Raw genomic sequence first — 6,000 nt, 5'->3', positions numbered from 1 at the left:
CAGTCCATTAAGGTTTTTTTTTTCCCCCAATTTTTGTGATGATATGTCCTGGCTAGTTTTGTGTCATATTGACACAAGCTTAAGTCATCTGAAAGGAGGGAACCTTGAGACGCCTCCATAAGATCCAGCTGTAGGGCATTTTCTTAACTAGTGATTGATGGGGGAGGGCCCAGCCTACATCCCTGGGCATGTGCTCCTAGGTTCTATAAGAAATCAGACTGAGAAAGCCATAAGGGACAAGCCAGTAAGCAGCTCCCCTCCACGGACTCTACATCAGCTCATGCTTCCAGGTTCCTCCCCTGTTGAGTTCCTATCCTGACTTCCTTCAGTGATGGACTACGATGTGGAAGTATAAGCCAAATGAACCCTTTCCTCCCCAGCTTGCTTCTTGGTTCTGGCGTTTCATCCCAGCTACAGAAACCGAGACATCTTAACTAAGACGCCATTCTTTTACTTCTAGAAATACCCTATTTATTTGTTTTTGCAGCAGGTTCTCACTATGTAGCCCTGACTGGGCTCCATGTGTAGACAAGGCTGGCCTCAAATTCAGAAGATCTACCTGTCACTGCCTCCTCATTGCTAGGATTAAAGGAGTAGGCTAGGGCCTGGAGAGATGGCTCAGCAGTTAAGAGCACTGGATACTCTTCCAGAGGTCCCGAGTTCAATTCCTAGCATCCAAATGGTGGCTCACAACCATCTATAGTGGGATCTGATGCCCCTGTCTGGCATAAATTCATACATGCAGATAGAGCACTCATATATAAATCTTAAAAAATGTGGGATATTATGGTTGTCTAGAAATACCTTCCCACCTGCCCTCTCCCCCAGGACAGGGTTTCTCTGTGTAGCCCTCCTGATGGCAGACTCTGTGGGTCACATGGCTCCCCACATCAGGGATGTTGGGCTGGTGCATGCCTTTAATCCCAGCAGAGGCAGGTGTATCTCTGTGAGTTCAAGGCCAGCCTGGCCTACAAGAGCTCATTCCAGGACAGGCTCCAAAGCAACACAGAGAAACCCTGTCTCAAAAAATAAAAAATAAAGAAAAGGAAAAATCCAATCCAAATAGCACTGTTTATATCATTGTGAGTGTAGTATGTTTCACCTACCAGGGACCATATCCTTAAAGAAAACTAACTCTCCTTGTCCTGGCAACTGTCTATTTACCAATAGCAACTCAGCGAGGGTTGGGTTTGTGCCCAGCCTCTCCCTCCGCGCTGGGCTTGTGTTTGGCTTGAGCTGTCACAGGTATTGTGCTGCCCTCATAGCCGCTGTGAGTTCACACTTGCAGCTGCCTTGCTGGGTTCTGTTGTAGTCACCTACCACCTTTGGCTCTCATAATCCTTCCACCCCTCACCCCCTTTCCCACCACGATCCCGGAAGCTTGGTAGGAGAAGAGAGTGATGAAGAGGCACCGTTTAGGGCCAAACACTTGGTAGTTCCTTATTCTTTGAACCTTGACCAAATGTGGACCTCTGTGTTCATTGCTGTGCACGAAACAGCTGATGAGGTTGGTGAGGTTTGAGAGACGCACCAATCTCTAACAGTAAGTCATTAGGAGTCAGTTTAAGGCTGTGTCCCGTTAGCAGAGAGTAATAGTACGTTCTCCCCTAGAGCCTATGGCCTGTCTAGCCACAGGTTCTTCGCCCTGATAATGGTGCCAGGTATAGGTTCCATCTGTGGAATGGGTCTTAAATCCAGTCAGAAGGGGTCAGCTACTCCCATGACATTCTTGCCACTATTGGACCAGTGGGCACATCTTACAAGGCTGGTTTTATTGTAGCTTGTAGGGTTCACAGTTGCATAGAAGATGGATGACTAAGGTTTAGTGGTTTCTATGGACTATGCATTTTCTACTTTCTACCTTTGTGCTGTTAGTTTTATACACGCTTAACAAGTCATATTATCCTTAGAAATAGGTTTGTTTATTTGTTTGAGACAGGGTCTTACTATGTAGCTCTGACTGTCCTGGACTCACTGTGTAGATCAGGCTGGCCTCGAATTCACAAAGATCTACTTGTCTTTGCCTCCCATGTGCTGGAATTAGAGGTGTGAGCCACAGCATTTGACTTTAGGAGTATCTTTATATGAATTTGAGTTCTTGAATACAATCATGATATTAGTGTTTCTTATTATTGATAGATTGTTTTGTTTCTATTTATTATTATTATTTTTTTGAGACAGAGTTTTTTTGTGTAGCTTTGACTATCCTGGAACTTGTTCCGTAATCCAGGCTGGCCTTGAACTCATAGAAGTCTGCTTGTCTTTGCTTCCAGAGTTCTGGAATTAAAGGCACGCATCACCACCTCTCAGCGAGATTGCTTCTGGTTTTGTAATGTGTGGTGTGTGTTTATGTTGAATAGGGTTTGAGGTCTGTATTCTGGGGTGGTTCCTCCTGTTGTTGACCCTGCTTTACCTGGGAACTTCAGTTCTATCTTTGTTCTCTGCCCAGTTTTTCTGCCCATATATTAATATCAACCCCTCGGATAATGTAAATTTGAACCCCTAACCTGCTAGGTATGGTACTAACAGATACAAGTCCTGTTGTTTGTTTTGTTTTGTTTGTCTTTTTGTTTTTTTGTTGACAAGGTTTCTCTGTGTAGCTCTGGCTGTTCTGGAACTTACTTTATAAACCGGGCTGGCCTCATACTCACAGAGATCCTCCTGCCTCAGCCTCCAGAGTGCTGGAATTAAAGGTGTGCACCACCATTTACCACGCCAGAGCCCAGCCTGAGCTAGACAAGCTTTTGTCATCTGTGGCATGCTGCTCTACAACTTGGGTCTCAGTTTAAGGGCTTGCATTCAGCTTGCCCATGAACACCTCTGGGAAATGCCTTGGTTTTCATGTTCTGCTTGACAGGGACTGAGAAGCAGGCGGTTGGGGCCTGGTCATTTAGGGCTAGGGTTGGAGGCCTTCAGTGGGCAGCATTTGCTCTAGATCACCTTGTTGGGCTGGTTGAAACTGCTAGGTCTACATCCTGCTGTGCTCCTGATTTCCAAGCCTGCTTCCTTGCCTCTTCCTGTCACAGGGGCTCCCCCTGCCTGCGGCCTGAGATGAGGCCTCACACGTAAACTTCTTGTGCTTCAAACTTTTAGCATCTGTGTCCCAGGAGACCCACCTTCACCTTCACATGGTGCTATGGCACCAAGCCGTGTTTTGGAAGCTCGTGTGTGCTGATGACATGGTGGACAAGGTTTTTGTGGAGTCCAGTTTTGGGGAGTCCTTGGACTTATGGCTGTACCCTTCTTCAGACCCAACCAACCCCAAATAGGTACAAGAGGGACTTCTATGATTGTAACTTGGGCATGCAACTGTCTTCATTTTGGGCATATACTCTTTCCCTTTATTTTTTGTCTTAGCTTTGTATTTGAAAGCATGTTTATTAAATCTTATTCAGAATTTCAAGATACGCATATCAGAAATATGTTTGGGTCATATGGTTCACAATATCTGCATTTATTACTTAAAAAGCTCCTTTAGATTTATGCACATGAGTGTTTTGCATGCATGTGTGTATATGTACTATGCATGCTTTGTACTTGTGGAGGTCAGAAGAGGATCAGAAGAGGGTGTTCCAGAACTGGAGTTATGGATGGGTGTGAGCTACCATGAGCATTCTTGGAGTTAAACTCAGGTCTTCTGCAAGATCACGTGCTCCCATTGAACCATCCCTCCAGTGGCTCCCCACCCATGCACCCCCTTGTATAAAATGGCCTCACTCTGCAGCCCAGATCGGCTAGGAAAGTTCATTTTGTAGCCTAGCTGACCTTGAACTCAAAGTGATCCTTCTGCCTCAGCTTCCCAAATGCTGGTATTAATAGATGTGAGCCACTGTACTTGATACCCCCGCACTTAAAAAATAACATAGAATTAGTGGACAGTATATATTAATGTCTAAATGGTCTTTTAATATTTTTAAACAATCATGTGTACATTGTAGGATACTTTGTCAATTACACTCAAATTAGAAACTCTGCCTTACAATTGTCAAAGAAAAAAGGCCTTGTTTTCTAAGCTTGTTGTTGTGTTTTTAAATGGGCAACTTTCATAGACATCTACAAGGTAGAAAAGGGTGGGACAAGGTGACAGATGGAGTCTACACAGGAGTCTGGGACAAAGGCAGAGCTGGTGTCAGTTCCACTGGCAGAGACCAGGGGAGGCAGCACAATTCTTTGAGCCAGGAGCAAGGGGAGGTAGGAATGTACCAGATGGACTGGGGATAAGGGAAGGTGGATATTGTTTGTGGGAGCAGTGGCTCAGTTTGTCTAGGGTGAGATGCAAATGGAACATGGGATAGCACAACAACCCCCCCCCCCCCCCCCCCCCCCCCCCTGGGTTAGAAGTGCTATGCTCAGTTTTAGATTTTAGCCAGCGGGTAATGGAGACTCCTTTGCCAACCAGGGAGCATGGAACAGGGCCTCTGTGGCAGTGAGACTTTCAGTGATGTAGGAGAGTTAAGTGTTTAGAAAGATCATAGTTGGGTTGGAGATAATGTCTTAGCAATTAAAAGCACTTGCTGCTCTTGCACAGGACCTAGTTTGATTTCCAGAACCAGTGTAGTGGATCACAGGTGCCTGCAACTCCAGGGAATGTAATACCCTCTTCTGACTTCTGAAGGCTGCTGTACACACATGTACACATGAATGAACCATAAGCACACACACACGAAAAGAACTTTTTAAAAAATGATAGTTACTTTCCAGCTGTGTTTTATTTATTTATTTATTTATTTATTTATTTATTTATTTATTTATTACAGGGCCTCACTATGAAAAGCCCTGGCTTACTTGGGACTCTGTAGACCAGGTTGGCTTTGAATTGCAATGACCCTCCTGCCTTTACCTTCTGGTTGCTGGGATAATGGAATGCACCACTACATGATGTTACTGATGTGGTTAAAATGCAGATTCACCCATCTTGTTTTTTGTCATCTGGCAAGTGGCACTCAGCCCAGGATGGAGAAATCCCTTATTAGGGAACCATGGCCAGGCTCTCTGGCTTATTAGTTTTGCATGCAGGAGTGGAGGGGTTGGGGTAGAGCAAGGGTACAGTGAACTGGGTAGGCCTCCTTGGCTTTCAGTACTGGGGACATCCAATGGGAGAGATGACCAGAAGTGAAGGAAGGGGTCAAATTAGCAGAGTTAGCACTGTCAGGATTCTCCATCATGGGCCTGGTAGAACCATCCCTCTGTCACATTTTTTTTTTAAGATTTATTTATTTATTATATATACAACATTCTGCCTGCATGTATGCCTGCACACCAGAAGAGGGCCCCAGATCTCATTACAGATGGTTGTGAGCCACCATGTGGTTGCTGGGAATTGAACTCAGGACCTCTGGAAGAGCAGCCAGTGCTCTTAACCTCTGAGCCACCTCTCCAGCCCCCCTCTGTCACATTCTTGTGTCCTTCAAGGAAAAAATATGAAATAAGTGAAGAATAAAATTGTATATATCTTTATTCTTAATTATGCATATCTGTGTGGGAGCATGTGCTCATGAGTGCAGGTGTCTTTGAGGGCCGGGGTGTCAGAGCCACTGGAACTAGAATTACAGGAGGCTCACAGCTGGGAATTGAACTTGGATCTCTGCAAGAGCAACAAGTGTTCTTAACTGCTAAGCCATCTCTCCAGCCCCCAAAATATTTTTCTTTTCCTTAAAAAATTATGACAAAGATGAAAAATTCCAAAAGCGTGAGGTAAAATGTCAACACTGATTAGCCCGTGGAGGGGAGTATGGCAGAAATGCCACTGGAAGCAGCAAGGCCAGGCTGCATCTAGAGGTACTGCCACCTCTCCAGGCAAGGAAGGGTGGGAGGACTTGATAGCTTACATCCATTTTCTTGATATTCCATAGTTTTCTCCAAGAGTATCCTATCTTCCTGAATACCATCTCAGAGTAAACTAAAGTATATAAACTGTATTTACAGTCTGTAGCAATGTGATTGGTAGGTCTTGATTCTCTCTCCAAAATCCAGTTTATCTCCAGGGAGCCAAACTGCCCT

The sequence above is a fragment of the Alexandromys fortis genome, unplaced genomic scaffold, assembly GCF_014885135.2.
Source record: "Alexandromys fortis isolate MF-2015 unplaced genomic scaffold, M_Fortis_MF-2015_v1.1 scaffold_177, whole genome shotgun sequence".
In the NCBI taxonomy this organism is placed as follows: Eukaryota; Metazoa; Chordata; class Mammalia; order Rodentia; family Cricetidae; genus Alexandromys; species Alexandromys fortis.
This window is presented reverse-complemented; position numbering follows the sequence as displayed.